The sequence below is a fragment of the Bombina bombina genome, chromosome 1 (assembly GCF_027579735.1).
Source record: "Bombina bombina isolate aBomBom1 chromosome 1, aBomBom1.pri, whole genome shotgun sequence".
Classification (NCBI taxonomy): Eukaryota; Metazoa; Chordata; class Amphibia; order Anura; family Bombinatoridae; genus Bombina; species Bombina bombina.
The window spans coordinates 921,784,153-921,805,092 of record NC_069499.1 but is presented as its reverse complement, the minus strand read 5'-3'; positions in this window follow the sequence as shown (position 1 = coordinate 921,805,092).

The window sequence follows — 20,940 nt, the reverse complement described above, 5'->3', positions numbered from 1 at the left end:
GGGTTAATAATATTTAACTAGTGTTTGCGATGCGGGAGTACGACGGTTTAGGGGTTAATATGTTTATTATAGTGGTAGCGATGTCCGGAGCAGCAGATTAGGGGTTAATAATTTTATTTTAGTATTTGCGATGCGGGAGGTCCTCGGTTTAGGGGTTAATAGGTAGTTTATGGGTGTTAGTGTACTTTTTAGCACTTTAGTTATGACTTTTATGTTACAGCTTTGTAGCGTAAAACCCATAACTACTGACTTTCAGTTTACTGTATGGATCTTGACGGTATTGGCTGTAGCGCTCACTTTTTGGCCACCAAGGCAAACTCGTAATACCGGCGCTATGGAAGTCCCATTGAAAAAGGACTTTTTGAAAGCTGTGGTAGTTACGTTGCGTTACGGCCAAAAAAGTGTGCGGTGCAGCTATACCTACAAGACTCGTAATACCAGCGTTAGTGAAAAAGAGCCTTAACGCTGCTTTTTCACCCATACCACAAAACTCTTAATCTAGCCGTAAGTGTATTGTGGGGGCATGGCCTGACCGAGCTCAGAGATGGAGGCTTAGTTTCAGAGCTCTATCTAACAGCAACATCAAAAGCTGGTTTAGAGCTCTATAAATGCCACCAACTTAGGCAAGATCCATAGGGGATTGAACCTGACTAACACCAGACACTTCAGAAGCTAAAAGAAAGCCCACCGGAGATGATATAAGGCCAGTCATTTCTGTACTGCACAATCCGGAGGCCTCATAACGATCCTTTGCAACACCTACCGTGCAGGCAGACCTGATGACCTTCCCACAGCACACGGTGGCGAAGTTGCCTGGTGAGCGAAACATCTTGCATGAGGGAAGATATTTGTGAGGAGACAAAGTGATCCGGAGTGCAGGTAGGCAGCATCCATGCTGTGTCCTAAAAACAAAATGGCGCTGACACATAAGAACTTTCTCCTCCCTTATAAACACATGAAGGGCACAATAATCACACATAATCTTGAGATGGGTATAATGAGGCAAATATGATACACAGGAAAATGAATATCACTCAAAGACAAAAAGAAGATGATGAACTTGAGTTGAAGTGCAAAGCTGCTGCTTAAGGCACCAAAGGTTAAACACTCTATTGACATTAAGGACATAAGACAGGGCAACACCAGTTAGGTCTCAAGACTTACTACTCATTAAACCTGAGATCTCAGCAATATACATTAAGAGACACTTAGGAGTATACATTTGTTTAAAGCAATCAGTTTATGGAGAGCAGTTTATTCCAAAACCCCAGCTTGTAAACTGACAGGAACATAATAGGAGGCAGCCCTTAAAACGATATATCATCTTTATTAAGTACAAAGAGTCCCCCAATCTGCCTATATCTCCTGAAACCCACATAAAGAACTTGGAGGTGAGATAAATAAACCTTAAAAACCACACAACAGCTTATTAACAACTGAGAACATTAGACCATGTCAGTAAGAAAATTTGCAACAGGAGATAAGCCCTCCAGGGTGACAAATATGACCTCTTTCTTTAAGACATCTCAATCTCATAAATCCGCTAACATGGCTAATACAGAAACAGAAGACCCAGAGGAAATTGAAACTGACATAGTAAACATGGAAGATGATCAGACCCCAGTGACAAGAGCTGACCTTAAATCACTAGTCTCTAAGCAAGACGTCTCAGCTAACTTTGAAAAACTTTGGGATAAGATAGATGCAGTTACTAGTAGTCTATCAGAAATCAAGTAAGAAATAGCTGATTTGGGGGCAAGATCGACTCTCTAGAAGAACATAATAATACCCTCACAGAGGACCTTAATGAAGTATTTAAAACATGGGGTTTTCCATTTGCCTTATACATCAGAAAAGACAACAAGTCAATCACCATCAAAGAGCCGGAGGACATACCTGAGGTCTGCAAAATTTTGGGATTGGAAACCCCGATAATAACACCGTTGACTACAACACCTGAACCATCTACCCCTCCTAGAGAGGTGATCCAGGCCACGAGCACTAAATTGACAAGGGCAAACCGCAAAAGACAAAAAAAATTAAGTCTCTGCAATCAACAGTATCTATGTAAATATCCTTAGTAGACTGTTAACCTACCTATAGGAAAATCCTGGATTCCTTGTTTAACCGTACGTATCATTTAAAGATTCTTTTTTTATCTTGAAAAAGGGAAAGGATAGGGAAAGCCTAAAAGAGTGACTACCTCATGTTCAAATTTTTTAGTAGCGATTGTAGTCTTTGATATTTTTTCTGACCAGCATATTACTCAGGTAATATATGTAATGTATACCTTTGAATGCGTTCACATAATCCTTATCTCTGCCACCAATAGCTAACAAATATCCTATCTACTAAATGTTGTTGTTGTGACACCCCCTAAGGTGCAAAATAACGTTAATATGTTGAACAGATTCTCCGTTAAATGGGAATCTAACTTTTTCTTTGTTCAGTTTACACAATGTTTTATTAAGTTTAACTTGTTTTTTGTTCAAGAATGCCAAGACTCGTGGATCCCCACTTCTGAACCTCAGTGAGTACCCATATTGTGCAATTATTAACACAATGGTCCCAAACCAAGATTATCTTGGCTAGAGACTTTAATATAACAATGACCCCATTAAGACAAAACCTAATTAACCTTTCTCTAATAAGAATCTACGTCATAATCAAATTGTTAAATTAATTCAAAACTCTCTGGCATCACACTCTTTCATAGACACTTTGTACACACTTTATGGATCCACTAACGATACCACATATTATTCACCTGCTCATAATTCTTACACTAGATTAGATTACATATACTCAAGTCAAATACTACAACCAGTGCTAGATTCATCTATCATTCACACCTGCGTTTGGTCAGACACTCCATTCTTTCCCTTCAGTTAAAAGGTATCCTAGACCATAGCAGATCCGGATCCTGGACATATGACCCAACACCCCAAAGAGACCTGTTGATACACAATAAAACACTACAACAGATGACAGAATATTGGGACATCAATATAAATTAAACCCCCAACCCAATATATACATGGGCAGCTCATAAGACTTGTCTTGTCCTTATCCAGGACAAGACAAATTAGTTAAGACAATACAAAAACCAAATGACCCAACTACATAAAGAAATAGAACACTTGATACGAAAACATAAACTCACGCAACAGACATCAACTCTCCATACATTACAATCTAAAAGGAACTCACTAACCAAACAAATGAACCCACAAGCAAGTAGAGCTATACAAAACTAAAATCCCAATATTATATATATGCTAACAAACCCGACACATTCTAAGCTCATAAAATCAGAGAACGACGTAGAGCCTCTGCAATCCCATATATATAGACAGTAACTGGTTCCTGATCATCTCACCCACAAACAATAGTAGACACTTTTGCAGACTATTATGGGAAGCTCTATGATGGACAAAAAGTAAACCACACACCAGAGACTGAGAACCTAACAATGGACTTTCTGAAGGATACTCCGCTAGAAACTCTCTCTGAAATTTATAAAAAAAACTACCTTAATGCCCCTATATCACAATTAGAAGTAACTCTAGCAATCAAAGCTCTTAAACTGGGAAAAGCGGCAGGTCCAGATGGATTCCCAGGGGAATATTATAAATTATTCAGAATCATTCTCGTTCCTCACCTAACCAGATTTTGCCATCATATTATGGAGGGTCACCCAGTCCCTTCAGATTTGCTCCAAGCCAAAATAGTAGTGAACCCCAAGCCAGGCAAAAATGTAAAATTATGTTCTAGCTACCATCCAATCTCCCTAATTAATCAGGAAAACCAAATTGGTTCACCCAGATCAGGTGGGCTTCATCAAGTATAGGGAATCCCTGGATATTATACAGCGAATGGTAAATATTATACACTTCCTAAAAGAAACAAAGACGCCTTCTCTGCTTCTGTCGTTGGATGCAGAGAAGGTGTTTGACAGAATTGATTGGAGATATATTTTCACAATACTTTCCCATATGAAGTTTGACGGCCCTTTTATCACAGCCCTTGAAGCAATATACTCATCTCCAACAGCCCAAGTATCCTTAGTGGGATATAAATCTAAAACCTTCCCTATTTGAAACAGAACAAGACAGGGATGCCCGTTGTCCCCACTCCTGTTTGCACTCCCCCTAGCAGCAAATATTAGGTTAAACCCAGATATATCAGGGGTCAAAATACAAAATACCGACTATAAACTGACTCTTTTCGCGGATGACATACTACTTACAGTCGCTAAACCACACTTATCCCTCCCAAATTTATACAATGTCTTAAATAAATTCTCCTTAATATCAGGATACTGGGTTAATTTAGATAAATGTGAAACCTTACCCATCAAAATCCCTCCACACACAAGAAAGAGGATAGAAATAAATTTTGAACTGCAATGGACCAAACACACTTTAAAATATTTGGGAATTCACTTAGCTACCCAATTACAAGATTTATATAAAAAATAACTATGTCCCACTCTATAAAGCTATAAGAAAAGACCTACAAAAATGGAAAAAAATAGTTTTCAGCTGTTAAAATGAATATCCTACCTCGCATACTGTACTTGTTTAGAGCTCTGCCTATTAAAATAATAAATGCAGACTTAGCAGCCACACAATCAGAGATCCTTGCCTTTATAGGGGTAAAAAGACAGCTAGAATTTCTAATACAATAATGACCAAACACAAAACAGCAGATGGTCTGGGAGTACCAAACCTTTTAGATTACTATAGAGCGGCCAGACTAGCACAAGACTCTTTGATCCATAGACTTTTAAAGAAAGCGGTATGGATAAAGTTGGAGACAGACTTAGGTGGATGGGAATTTCCAGATGCAAGGTTTTGGGATCCACACTCTGTTAACACAACTCCTCAGACGTATCAACCCCCAACATTGGAAACTACAAAATACATATGGACCAGAGCAGCAAAAAATAAGGGCCTATGGCCTGAAAGATCTATCTTAATGCCGATTAGACATATATTATCAGAAGAATTCAGAAAACAGGTAGATAAGTGGGAAAATAAAGGCCTATATATACGGTGGCAGACCTCTTAAAACAAAATAAAATGATGACATTTTCCCAACTACAAGAGAAACTTGCCCCTACCCAGGTTCATTGGTATCTGTATCTACAGATATCTTCATCTCTAACCAAATTACTCAAAATTTCCCCTAACAACACCATTACAACACTAGAGAGTATATGTACATCTCAAAACAGACCAAAACAAACCATCTCTAAAATATACATAGCCATTTAAAAAACAACCAACACGTCTAAAAATACAGTAATCGTTAAATGGGAGAAAGAACTAAGAATTTCTATAGACAAGGAATGTTGGGAAAATATCTTTGGATCGGCAGTCAAAGGACCGCTGAGTGCAGACTTGCAGGATAATTCACTCAAAACAATGTTCCGTTGGTACCTAATGCCATTAAGGACATCACATATGTCCCATAATAACACCAGACTATGTTATAGGGGATGCAATGAAATAGGGACATATAGACACATGTGGTGGGACTGTCATGAAGTACAAACAATCTGGAGCTCAATGTCATCTTTACTTCTCAATGAACAAATAAAACTCACCATTTCACAAGCTCTTCTTAATGAACATATACGGCATTTTAAAAAACCAATTAACAACTTTATTAAAATTATGTGCACAGTAACCAGAAAATGCATAGCAAAACACTGGAAAGTTGGCACCTCTTTGTGGGCTGAAATACGAACCAAGTTCCAGTACACCCACACTATGTATGAATCAGCTGCCTGGATCCTCGATAAAAGAGAAAACTATGATGAGGTGTGGTTTTATTGGAATCTAAAATATGGTTCTGACCCATAACATAGACAAGTACACAGGAGGAGTGGTTATGTTACTATATACCCTTATGCACCACATAAAAGGAATTTTCAGGTGGGATTCACAAGATATCTTTCCTTGAGTTACTTTAACAAGTTCTTGGCATTCGGTCATACTTTATTTGTTATCTTTTTTTTATTTTTGTCTATTTTCCTTATATAAATATTATTATTTATCCCTGTTCCCCCACCCTTCTTGATAAAAACAAAATCGTTATTCTCTTCCAAGAAGAAATAAATGTGATATATAGAATACCTTCTATGAAGATATTTGGAGAATACTAGTGTTAGATGTTAAATCAACATAAATAATGACTGCCCTCCATACAAATCAATCAGAGATTGCGGGATTCCTCAAGATTTCATTAAAAGGAAGGCAGAAACATATATGTTGGAAAGACACTGTAATGTTCAGCATTTCTGTTGATATGTATTTAAGGTATCTGTTTAGTATACATGCTTTACCAATAAAAATATTTAAACATAAATAAGTGTATTGTGAGTTTTGAGCAAACTTAATTTAAATTCAGCTAGTATGATAAATCAGAGACTTGCTAATGTAAAATGCTTAGAGCATATCATGAGAATTGTGTAAGAGATTCAGATAAACCCTGGAAACTCCCCAGTTCTTCTGACTTTCGGAAACTGTCTGTTTAGTTTTTTACATAGAATAAATACAACGTGCAATGTAGTTTTGTAAAAGATACACAGAAACTTTCAAAGCATAATCAGAATTTGTAAAATCATAATCCTAAATGCTCAGCTATAGAAAGCATTAAAATACAAAATAAGAAGTGCAAAGCTTAAATGCAATAAAACATAAAGAACAACACCTGAAGTCTAAAATAATATAAAATAGGGCCATCCTTAGCATTTGACAGGCCCTGGGAAAGACACATTTGTGGGGCCCCTCAGACCAATGCCTTTATTCTCCTCCCCCTATATATCCTGCCCCCTTTATGGCCCACCCCTGCCCAATTCAATGTCATCTATATAAAGAATAACACTATAAAATACATCTCCTGATACCATAAGCACTTATTCATAAACTAAATACAGGATTTACATTGCATTTCACATACATTGTGAAGCCCATCAAAGTGTGGGGCACTGAGCGGGTGACCCTCTCACCCTGTCCAAAGTGCAGACCTGGCACAAAGTGCAAATGTAAGAAAAATATCATGTCTTGTAGTGCTATATTGCACTGTGCTTCTCTCTCCTTCACATACAAATATGCAGGGGAACCCCCTTAGATAAGTACAGCAACATTTGCCTTTCAAGAATCTTCTGAGAGATCTTGGAGTGTTGGAGATCATACCATCTGAGTAGAAAGCTTTAGCTCATTGGATCCTATGTGTTTAATTCCCACAAAAAAGGTTACACATATAGGTTGTCTTACTGAAAACAACTGATGATTGTTGTTGTTGTCCTACGACTGCCACTGATGATTGGCTTGCTAGCTGTTTCCTACTATAGAACAAGACTTTATCTATATGTTGGATTTATTTGCAGAGATTACGGGCTAGATTAGGAGTGGAGCGATATTGTTTGTGCACAAGCGATATCGGGTTTTCAAGGCCGTTTGCACATAAGTTAAATTCCACCCCTGTTAAAAGCTTAAAGTAAATGAAGAACACTTACACTATCTAATAAAAATAAAAACTATTTAAAAAAAATTGCAATAGAAAGTTATGAGGGTTCAAAGATATGAGGTCTTGAGTGTTAGAAGAAAAAAAAGGACTGCAAATGGCTTTAACATAGATATAAATATACATATGTATATATAAATGTACATTGGAGCCCTTTGCAGTCAAGTAGATGAAAACATGAATGATCATATTTTTGCAATATTCATATTTAATAAAATGTTTAACTATGAAATTACTGTAAATAGTTCACATTCTAATGTTCTTCACAAAGGGGAATATGTTCTATGAATTTTTAAATAGATATTCCTATATATATGTATATATACTGTGTGTATATATATATATATATATATATCTGTATATATGTATACCTATATATAATCATGTAAATATATAGGTATAAATATATATTTGTGCAAAACTCTTCAGATATATATTTAAATATCTCTTTAAGAATAAATAGAACATATTCTGCTATGTGCAGAACATTGGATTATGAAATACGCAATATTATCTTTTTATGTTGCGCTTTTAAATAACCACTATCGTGTTTGTGTGACTTGTCAGTTTTTGGTTTTTCCAACTTTTTTGTATCCATTGAAGTACAATAGTGAATACGATTTTTACTTCTCAAAGTCTTTTTGTTAGAGCAAACTAGAGCAAAAAAAAAAAGATTACCTGATAAATTAATTTATTTCATGGTGGAGAGGGTCTACGAGCTGTTACGTATGAGATACACATTCCTACCAGGAGGAGGCAAAGTTTCCCAAACCTCAAAACCTATAAAACCCCTCCCACCTTACTCATACTTTATTTTGACGTATAGCCAAGTGGTGAGTTGTTAGAAGTGAAAGCAAAAATGAGGAGCAGGAAAAAAAGATGTGCTTAAACAAAAAATAACCCCAAATGGGTGGGGGTTTGTGGACTCTCACTGCCATGAAATAAATTAATTTATCAGGTAAGAGATAAATTATGTTTTCTTTCATATAGGTGGCGCGAGTCCACAAGCTGTTACATATGGGATACCCAAGAAGTGGAAGTCCACGAGTAACAATAAAGGGAGGGATTAAAATAAAAACAGCTTTTTTTCGCTGAGAAATGAATCCATAACCCAAAATAAATATTGCCTAGATTTAGAGTTTTGTCGGTAAAAACCTGCGTAGCTAACGCTGCTTTTTTTCCCAGCGCACCCTTCAAACAACGCTGGTATTTAGAGTTGTCTGAGTGGCTGCGTTAGGCTCAGAAAAGAGTGCGTTGAGCCTAATTTAGCTCCACTTCAACTCTCAATACCAGCGTTGCTTACGGTAGTGGTAAGCTGGAAAAACGTGCTCGTGCATGATATCCCCATAGGAAACAATGGGGCTGAGCTGGCTGAAAAAAAACCTAACACCTGCAAAAAAGCAGTGTTCAGCTCCTAACGCAGCCCCATTGTTTCCTATGGGGAAACACTTTCTAAGTCTGCACCTAACACCCTAACATGAACCCCGAGTCTAAACACCCCTAACCTTACACTTATTAACCCCTAATCTGCCACCCCCGCTATCGCTGACACCTGCATTATATTATTAACCCCTAATCTGTCGCTCCGGACACTACCACAACCTACATTATCCCTATGTACCCCTAATCTGCTGCCCCTAACATCGCCGACACCTATATTTATTACCCCCTAATCTCCCCCCCCCCCCCCCAACGTCGCCGCTACCTTACCTACACTTATTAACCCCTAATCTGCCGACCGGACCTCGCCGCCACTATAATAAATGTATTAACCCCTAAACCGCCGCACTCCCACCTCGCAAACACTATAATAAATAGTATTAACCCCTAATCTGCCCTCCCTAACATCGCGCCACCTACCTACAATTATTAACCCCAAATCACCCGCCCGCAGCGTCGCCACTACTATAATAAAGTTATTAATACCTAAACCTAACTCTAACCCTAACCCTAAAACCCCCTAACATAAATATAATTTAAATTAAACTAAATAATATTTCTAAAATTAAATAAATTAATCCTATTTAAAACTAAATACTTACCTATAAAATAAACCCTAATATAGCTACAATATAACTATTAGTTACGTTGTAGCTATTTTAGGATTTATATTTATTTTACAGGCAACTTTGTATTTATTTTAACTAGGTAAAATAGCTATTAAATAGTTAATAACTATTTAATAGCTAAATAATTAAAATAAGTACAAAATTACCTGTAAAATAAATCCTAACCTAAGTTACAAATACACCTAACACTACACTATCATTAAATTAATTAAATAAAGTACCTACAATTAGCTAAACTAAAATACAATAAAATAAACTATTCTATAATACAAAAAAAAATTTAAAAAAATTACAAGAAGTTTAAACTAATTACACCTAATCTAAGCCCCCTAATAAAATAAAAAATCCCCCCCAAAATAAAAAAATGCCCTACCCTATTCTAAACTACAAAAGTAATCAGCTCTTTTACCAGCCCTTAAAAGCGCTTTTTGCGGGGCACTGCCCCAAAGTAATCAGCTCTTTTACCTGAAAATAAAAATACAATAACCCCCCCCACATTACAACCCACCACCCACATACCCCTACTCTAACCCACCCAAACCCCCCTTAAAAAACCTATCGCTAACCCCCTGAAGATCATCCTACCTTGAGTCGTCTTCACCCAGCCGAGCCGAATTCTTCATCCAAGGTGTGCAGAGGAGGTCCTTCATCCGGTAGAAGTCTTCATCCAAGCGGGGCAAAAAGAGGTCCTCCATCCGGTAGAAGTCTTCATCCAGACGGCGTCTTCAATCTTCATCCATCCGGAGCGGAGCCATTTTCAAAGGAGCCGACGTGGAGCCATCCTCTTCAACGTATGACTTCCCGACGAATGAAGGTTCCTTTAAGGGACCAAGATGGCGTCCCTTCAATTCCGATTGGCTGATAGGTTTCTATCAGCCAATCGGAATTAAGGTAGAAAAAATCTGATTGGCTGATGCAATCTGAAGTTGGCTGATCCAATCAGCCATTCGTATTGAGCTTGCATTCTATTGGCTGATCGGAACAGCCAATAGAATAGAACAGCCAATAGAATGTGAGCTCAATACGATTGGCAGTGTCGGATCAGGTCCGCAAGCCCTTTGATAAATAGGGGCCTAAGTGACCACTTTGCAAATTTGATCAACTGAAGCCTCATTCTTGAAAGCCCAAGATGTGGCAGCTGATCTAGTAGAATGAGCTGTAATTCTCTGTGGCGGAGGCCGACCCACCTCCAAATAAGCTTTGTGAATCAAAAATTTCAACCAAGAGGCTTAATAAATAGCAGGGGCTTTCTGGCCTTTCTTAGGACCAGAAAAAAGAATAAACAGACTAGAAGTCTGTCTTATATCCTTACAGGGAGTGCAGAATTATTAGGCAAGTTGTATTTTTGAGGATTAATTTTATTATTGAACAACAACCATGTTTTCAATGAACCCAAAAAACTCATTAATATCAAAGCTGAATAGTTTTGGAAGTAGTTTTTAGTTTGTTTTTAGTTATAGCTATTTTAGGGGGATATCTGTGTGTGCAGGTGACTATTACTGTGCATAATTATTAGGCAACTTAACAAAAAACAAATATATACCCATTTCAATTATTTATTTTTACCAGTGAAACCAATATAACATCTCAACATTCACAAATATACATTTCTGACATTCAAAAACAAAACAAAAACAAATCAGTGACCAATATAGCCACCTTTCTTTGCAAGGACACTCAAAAGCCTGCCATCCATGGATTCTGTCAGTGTTTTGATCTGTTCACCATCAACATTGCGTGCAGCAGCAAACACAGCCTCCCAGACACTGTTCAGAGAGGTGTACTGTTTTCCCTCCTTGTAAATCTCACATTTGATGATGGACCACAGGTTCTCAATGTGGTTCAGCTCAGGTGAACAAGGAGGCCATGTCATTAGATTTTCTTCTTTTATACCCTTTCTTGCCAGCCACGCTATGGAGTACTTGGACGCGTGTGATGGAGCATTGTCCTGCATGAAAATCATGTTTTTCTTGAAGGATGCAGACTTCTTCCTGTACCACTGCTTGAAGAAGGTGTCTTCCAGAAACTGGCAGTAGGACTGGGAGTTGAGCTTGACTCCATCCTCAACCCGAAAAGGCCCCACAAGCTCATCTTTGATGATACCAGCCAAACCAGTACTCCACCTCCACCTTGCTGGCGTCTGAGTCGGACTGGAGCTCTCTGCCCTTTACCAATCCAGCCACGGGCCCATCCATCTGGCCCATCAAGACTCACTCTCATTTCATCAGTCCATAAAACCTTAGAAAAATCAGTCTTGAGATATTTCTTGGCCCAGTCTTGACGTTTCAGCTTGTGTGTCTTGTTCAGTGGTGGTCGTCTTTCAGCCTTTCTTACCTTGGCCATGTCTCTGAGTATTGCACACCTTGTGCTTTTGGGCACTCCAGTGATGTTGCAGCTCTGAAATATGGCCAAACTGGTGGCAAGTGGCATCTTGGCAGCTGCACGCTTGACTTTTCTCAGTTCATGGGCAGTTATTTTGCGCCTTGGTTTTTCCACACGCTTCTTGCGACCCTGTTGACTATTTTGAATGAAACGCTTGATTGTTCGATGATCACGCTTCAGAAGCTTTTGCAATAAGAGTGCTGCATCCCTCTGCAAGATATCTCACTATTTTTTACTTTTCTGAGCCTGTCAAGTCCTTCTTTTGACCCATTTTGCCAAAGGAAAGGAAGTTGCCTAATAATTATGCACACCTGATATAGGGTGTTGATGTCATTAGACCACACCCCTTCTCATTACAGAGATGCACATCACCTAATATGCTTAATTGGTAGTAGGCTTTCGAGCCTATACAGCTTGGAGTAAGACAACATGCATAAAGAGGATGATGTGGTCAAAATACTCATTTGCCTAATAATTCTGCACTCCCTGTAGTAGCATCAACATAATATCATAATGCTCTAACAACATCCAAAGAATGTAAAGATTTTTCAGAAGCCTTTTTTTTGGATTAGGACACAAGGAGGGAACAACAACTTCCCTATTAATGTTGTGAGTCTGCAAAACAGCTTTATCTTGATGAAAAATCAGGATTAAAGCCTGGATGAAACAACGAATATTAGGAAGGTTAGCTATCTTCCTATGAAATAATGCAGAAAGAGCAGAGATTTGTCCTCTCAAAGAACTGACAGATAAACCTTTTATCTAGACCATCCTTAAGAATTCTAGGAATTCAAAAAGAATGCCAGGAATAATCATGATTGATACACCACGAAATATAAGTTTTCCAAACTTTGTGATACATTTTCATAGAAACAGGCTTGCGAGCCTGAATCAAAGTGTTAACCTCAGAAAATCCTCTATGATTGAAAACTAAGCGTTCAATTTCCATGCCATCAAGTGTAGAGACTTTAGATCTGGAGGGTCCGGCCTTAGAGGAAGAGGCCATGGCAGGCAATTGGAGATTCGGACCAGACCTGCATACAAAATCCTGTGAGGCCACACTCGGGCTATTATGATTACAAATGACTGTTCCAATTTTATCTTGGAAATCACTGTTTTGAAAAAAGGTTTAATCTGCGCCCCACCAGTAATACTGGGTTGGGGGCCATACCTTCATGTGGTCTTAGAGGCTGGATTAGATTTTATAGGCTTTGAGGTTTTAAAAACTTTCCCTCCTCCTGGTAGGAATGTAATATCCCATACGTAACAGCTCGTAGACTCTCGCCATCTATATGAAAGAAATCATTTGAGTGGTTTTAATGCTCAACTACCACTCCGCTCGTAATCTAGCCCATAGAGTTCCACAGCAAGCACAATGTCCCTTTAATAATAAAACAGGCTTTGCACCCAATACTTTGTGCTGAGTATACTTGGGGGCATAAGGGAGTAAAAGAATGGTAGATTTTGTGAGTAGGTGAGTTTGAGGAAATGTATTTTAATTTAAAGTTTGGATAGAGGAAAACACAACTGTGCATATAGGCATCAAGGAAGAGAGGTAAATAGGAAGCCTATAAGGGCTGCTTCTTTCAAGCACTGTCTGAGAATCTGTGAGAAACAACTTTACAAAAATGTATTGCAAATAACATTTATGGTCTTTCACTGAGAAAACCTAATGTGACATCTTGACAAATCTATTTATATTATCTGCCTAGGATAAAAAAAAAGAAAAATCCCTTAAGTCTTGTCACAGTTACATGCAGAGGCTCAGCTGGGGGAAGCCGCACAGCATTCTGCTCATTTTGTGCGAGTGGAAAGGTGTTAATAGGATGTGCAACATTACATTTATATTTATTTTTAGACTTTAAATTTCATGATAAGGTAAGAGCCAAGCACAATAAGGTTGCCCATGCAGTGGTTATGTTATACACTATGATACATTAATTTAATTTATTGTATTGTAAGTATTTTTTATGGTTTTTTTTTAATTTATTCAGAAAATATTTATATTATTTACTATGTATACACATCCAAATTAAAGAGACAGTCAATATTAAACTTTCATGATTTAGATAGGGCATGCAATTTTAAACAACTTTCAAATTTTCTCATCAAATTTGCTTTGTTCTCTTGGTATTCTTTGTTGAAAGCTAAACCTAGGTAGGCTCATATGCTAATTTCTAAGCTTTTGAAGGCCGCCTCTTATCTTATTGCATTTTCATAGTTTTTCACAGTTAGACACTGCTAGTTAATTTGTAGCATATAGATAACATTGTGCTCACTCGCATGGAGTTATTTATGAGTAAGCACTGATTGGATAAAATACAAGTCTGTCAAAAGAACTAAGATAAGGGGGAAGTTATTATTATTATTATTATTATTATTAATCTTTATTTATAAAGCGCCAACAGATTCGACAGCGCTGCCCATGGGTACAAAGAAAAAAGTACAACAGAGAAACAAAACAATAAAAGACACAATTTTACAGACAAATACAGGGGGAATTGAGGGCCCTATTCCCGAGGGAACTTACAATCTAGATGGGTAGGAGGATGGGAAACAGGAGGTGGGGACTGCAAAGATGAGAATGATATTAGTGAGGAGATAGCTGGGGCAACTGTTAGGTAAGTGAAATTAATTTGATACTTAGTAGGGTGATAAGCTTCCCTGAACAAAAAGGTCTTTATGGAGCATTTAAAGGAGGACAGGTTAGGGGAAAGTCTGATAGCTTGAGGATAGCTTGAGGGTTGATGTTGCACAAGTGAAGTCCTGTAATCTAGCGTGGAATGAGGTGATGGTAGAGGATGCAAGGAGCAGGTGATTGTTGGATCTTAGGGGGCGGGCTGGAGTATATTTTTTAATGAGTGAGGACAGGTAGGGTGGGGCAGCATTGGTGAGGGCTTTGTAGGTCAGGGTGAGAATCCAAGAATCCAAGGTCTGTATGTACCAACTCATCCCTAAGATTTTTTCTCCTGGGTGACAACCCTGTAGAATAGACCAATGCTTTTTTATTATGTTCATGATCTCACCACTATGTTTATTATGGTCCATGACTGCTATCATGCATCTATTCTCCTTTTTTGGAGTGGAGTCTATTGGGGACTGGACTTTAACTAATTCATCCTGAATTAGCCCTACTGGGTAGCCTCTATCCTCACATTTCTTAGCTATTCCACTAAGTCTATTATGTAATCTATCTTTATCTGATACGATACGTTGTACCCTGAGGAACTGACTTCTCGGTAGAGACCTCACAGTATTTCTCAGATGAAAACTCTGATAATGTAAAAGGTCATTTTTGTCAGTGGGTTTAACATATAAATCTGTACAGATGTTACCATCCCTGAAATACAGAGTGGTATCCAGAAAGTTAACCTCAATCTCACTGGCAGTCAAACAAAATTTAATGGAGTTAGTACTCTCATTTAATTCCTTAACTAATTTTTCCAGGGTTCCAATGTCGCCGTACCACACACCGAATATATTGTCTATGTACTGCCACCAGGCCGCTGCATGTTGGAGGAACAATGTGTTCTCATATACAAATGTTTCTTCATAGACATTCATAAATATATTTGCATATGTGGGGCGACATTGGAACCCATGGCCGTTCCCTGTAACTGTAGGAAGAATGCATCTTGAAACAAAAAATAATTTTGATACAGAACAATCCTCAATAAACCTTCAAAGAATATTTTTTGTGCTTTAGAGTATTTATTACTGGTCCAGAGAACCTTCATGACTGCAGCAATCCCACTTTAATTTTTTATGGCAGTATATTTTTGGATTTATAAACTTGCAATGCAACCCCTTGGTTTAAATAAAGGATTGGATTATACGTTATTTTTGTAGCCATTTCCTTGTTCTTATACTGTTTTAGAATTGTTTAAATTCTTGATTTGAAACTCTTTGTGAAGAAAAAATTATATGTAACTGGCGGCTCATGTGTATATATCTGTGTTGACATTTGCTATGTATATTTTTTTTGTATTGGTTTTTAATTCCCAACCTGCACTATATGCAACTCAAACAGAATTAATATGATTGATACATGTTGTAATATAAGATTAGCCTCTAGTTGGGGTTGTAATCAGGTGTTGATTGAACACCTGAGTGTAGGTGAGCCTATATAAGGACACAGTATGTTGTTTGAGCTATGTATGATTAAGGGTTGTGTACTCGAAACTTCACTCTGTTTTAACCCCAGTATGTGGAAATAAAGACTTTTATTTGCTTCAAGGTGCTGCCTCTTTGTGGATGTGTGAGTACCAAGGGATTACAGCACCCTTTTGGCTTGCATCTTACAGTGGTGCTGGGCTATCAAGTGTTTTCAATCAGCATAGAGGCGATAGTTGAAGCCATAGCTGTTAATAAGTTTACCCAGTGAAGAAGTGTAAACAGAGAAACCTTGAGGTACTCCAACAGACAGAGGCATTAGAGGCAGGGAATGAACCGGTAGAAAGGGATAGGTTGAATATGTGAGTAAGAGCTGGAGTGAGGTTGGCAGACAGAGAAGGTATTAGATGTGAAGGAATAGGGTCAAGTGGGCAGGTAGTGAGGTGTGAGGAAGACAATAGGGAATCCACTTCACTCTCAGTGGTTGGGAGAAGGGTGCAGAGACAGGCAACATCAGAGAGATAGAGCAGAGATAGGAGAATACCAGATCAATAGTGTGTCCATCGCGGTGAGTAGGGAATAGGGTGGGATTGTGAGAGTCCGAAAGAGTTAGTGAGTGAGAGAAGTTTAGAGACAGCAGGGGTAGATGGTTTATCAATGGGGATGTTGAAGTCCCCCAGGATTAGAGTAGGTGTATTTGTAGAGAGAAAGTGAGGAAGCCAAAGTTGTCAAGGAATTGGGAGGTTGGTCCAGGGGGCAATAGATAACTGCCACTCTGAGAGAGAGGGGGAGAACTGGTGAATGCAGTGGACTTCAAAGGAGGAAAAGGAGAGAGATGGAAATAGAGATAGGTACTGATAGGAGCATGAGGGGGAGATTAAGATCCCAACACCGCCACCATGTCTCTCACCTGACCTAGGTGTGTGGCTAAATTGGAGACCACCATGTGTGAGAGCAGCAATGGAAGCAGTGTCAGAGGAAGCTAGCCAGGTTTCAGTAATTGCTAAAAGGTTGAAAGCGTTGGAAACAAACAGGTTGTGAACAGTTGTAAGTTTGTTACAGACAGAGCGTGCGTTTCAGAGAGCAAAAGGAAAGAGAGGGGATAAGCGCTGTGGGTTAATGGAAATGAAATCTGCAGAGGCTTAAATACACAGAGGTAAAAAGTGTATTAATATAACAGTGTTGGTTATGCAAAACTGGAGTATAGGTAATAAAGGGATTATCTTTTTAAAACAATAAAAATGTTGGAGTAGACTGTCTCTTTAATTGAATCTATACTATTGTACTATATGGTTAATTAAACTTTTTGGAGCATTATTTAAGGAACACACGATGGTGGAACCCTTAAAAAATGAAACAACATATAATTTTACATAAAAACAAAACATAAAGTCAGATAAGAACCATAGGCCGAACTAATCTTCAGCATAGGCACCTTAAAGGGACATAAAACCTAATGGGTTTTTTTTATGGTTCATTTAGAGCAGACATCCCCAAACTTGGCCCTCCAGAGATTTTGGAATTACATTTCTCATGATGCTCAGCCAGCATATGAGCTGGCTGAGCATCATGGGAAATGTAGTTCCTTTGGAGGGCCAAGTTTGAGGATGTCTGATTTAGAGCATACAATGTTAAACAAATTTACAGTTTACTTCTAATATAAATTTTTCTTAATTATCTGGTATCCTTTATTAAGACAGAAGCAATGCACTACTGGGAGCTACTTGAACACATCAGTAAGCCAATGACAACAGACAGATGTTGTGCAGTCACCATTTAGCAGCTAGCTCCCAAGCCTACCTAGGTATACCTTTCAACATCAGATAGCAAAAGAACAAAGCAAATTAGATAATAGAAGTAAATTAAAAAGTTGTTTAATTTTGTATGCTCTATCTGAAATGTCTCTTTAATATTGTTTAGACTCAAATCACCTCTCTGCCCCTTCATTCCTCTAATTACCTATACATATTTAGGTCATCAATTATTTGTAAGTGGTACAATGTGAGCACTAAATACACAATTATAAGCTCAAGAAAAGCTTCAAAAGGATTCTAAAACTGCCTTCTGTATTCATTCTGGTAGAGGCATGGGCCTGCTCTCCCTTTCCTCTTCAGACAGTGAGAAATCTATCCATAAGCATTGGTTGTGCACAAACATGTGCATTCCTGTAAATATCAATGTAAACAGCTTTACCTTCTAAGTATGCAAACATATTACAAACTAGTTTAGGAGTCATTGCTTTAGAAAAGTTTTCAAATGATTTCTCAGGGGTAAAAAAAAAATGCCATAGACTTTAAAAGTGAATGCAGTAAAAACATAAAATGATTAGATACACTTTTCTAAAGGATTGTGATTGGTCCATTAATGTCTGCCGTTTCATAATTATTATATATATTTTATTTTTTTAAAGGGACACTGAACCCAGATTTTTTCTTTTGTAACTCAGAAAGAGCATGCAATGTTAAGCAACTTTCTAATTTGCTCCCATTATCATTTTTTCTTCATTCTCTTGCTATCTTTATTTGAAAAAGAAGGCATCTAAGCTTTTTTTGGTTTCAGTACTCTGGACAGCACTTTTTTATTGGTGGATGAATTTATCCACCAATCAGCAAGGACAACCCAGGTTGTTCACCAAAAATGGGCCAGCATCTAAACTTACATTTGTGCATTTCAAATAAAGATACCAAGAGAATGAAGAAAATTTGATAATATGAGTATATTAGAAAGTTGCTTAAAATTTCATGCTCAATCTGAATCACGAAATAAAAAATGCGGGTACAGTGTGCCTTTAATATGCCTTTAATTTATATGGCTGAATGTAATCAAACCCTTGTTGTAGACAGATAGATTATAGGCAATATACAGACCATTATTTCCAATTATTCCATGTACAATGGGCCATATACTGTCAGACGTATAAAAAAGATTAAAATGTATTATTATAATATGGCTATTGGAACAGCAAGCTCTGACCTATGAACGCTCTGATTTTCAGATGACATCTTAGGTTCTCAGGAGATTTAGTCTGGTCACTTGTAATTGGCAGGTTATGCACACAATTACCTAATTGGGATTATTAATTGGCTGTTGATAGTCTTGTGAGTTCCCAAGAGGGAACAAAATGTATATATTAAATTGCACAGAGTTATGTTTATTTTCACAAAAATAATGAGTGTTCCATTCTCTCATATAATTATCTATATATTTCCTTTCAAATGTGCTGGACAAAGAACTGGTTTCAACAATAATGTTCACTAACTGTATACATAATGTGAATTCATAGTTTACTGTTAAATGAGAATTCAAAGATAAAAGCATTTTTTATGTACTTGAAACTCATTTACCTCATATTTCGGATTTTATTATTGCTCCAATGACAAATCCCAACACATACAGAAAATTTGAAGCAAATGAAGTTAATGTTTTTGAGAACAAAAATATATTTTGCAATATTAAAGGGACCTAGAAAAAGTTCAGAGAAGGGCCACAAAGCTAATAAGGGTAATGGATAATTTAACCTATAAGGAGAGGCTAGCCAAACTGGGTCTGTTTTCTCTAGAAAAAAGGCGCTTGAGAGGTGACATGATTACTTTATATACATATATTCAAGGCCCATATACAGAGATGGCAGAAGCTCTGTTTACTCCAAGAAAATTGTTTGTGACAAGAGGTCACAATTTAAGGCTGGAGGAAAGGAGATTTAATCTCCTGCAACGGAAATGTTTTTTTCATTGTAAGAGCAATACAATTGTGGAACTCATTACCAAAGGAGGCAGTGAATGCCAATACCTTACATACATTTAAAAATGGTTTGGATACATTTCTGTCTAGAAACAAAATTCATGGATATGATTGCTTGTGTTAAATGGGTCACCTTTTAATGGGATTACTTTAAGATTAACTGGAGCTTTTCTGTAAGTATATTAGATTTGTTTATGTTGAACTTGATGGACTTTTTTTCAACCTCATCTATTATGTTACTATGACAGTTAAAAAATGCTTGTTATTACCAGTCTTTTGTGTAAAGCTGCAATAAATTAAAGGGACAGTGTATTGTAAAATTGCAGAGTATAAAGTGTATAAGAAATATCTTTAATAAACTATAATTTTTTTTTTTTAAATATTTATTTATTAAACACAAAATAAGTGTACACATCACAGAAATCCATCTCTTTCTGCCACGCAGGGCTGGATATAACATCTTATAAAACACAACACAACAGTTAACAAAACAAAGTTGATTCGTTTTGGCAGATTGTCAGCCCCCTTGTAAAAAAAGAATAGTACACTTATCAGCATCCCCACTTCAGTACTTTTCCTGTTTTCTAATATTTTCCTCTTTTTGACTCAAATCTTGAATAACATCTATTGTACAACCACCTAGCTATATATACAGTCTAACAAAAACAACCAATAACCCTAAAAAGAGAGACACATGAAATAAATATATAAGAACAAAAAAAAAAAAAAAAAGAAAAAAAGAAAAAAAAGGGTTCTCTCCCCCGCCGGGCCCTATCTCCACCCACCATAATCAATCCCTTTCGGACTCTCCCATGTTATGCCATATTCGGGGAAAGTGACCTGCCAATATCTGAAGTTGCATGTATGAAGCCTCCCTAAAAGGTTTAACCATCCTAACCTGGACTTCAACTGGAAAAGATAAAATAAATGGTTCCCATTGATTAAAGAACTTGGCTAACCTTCCTTCTGATACATCTTGTAGGTTCCACTGTTCTTGTGTAAAATGAGTCATCAACATGTTTTTAAGCTCATTTAATTTAGGTGCTGTTTTTGCCTTCCAGGCTCTCAGTATTATATTACGGCCAAGAAATATAATCTG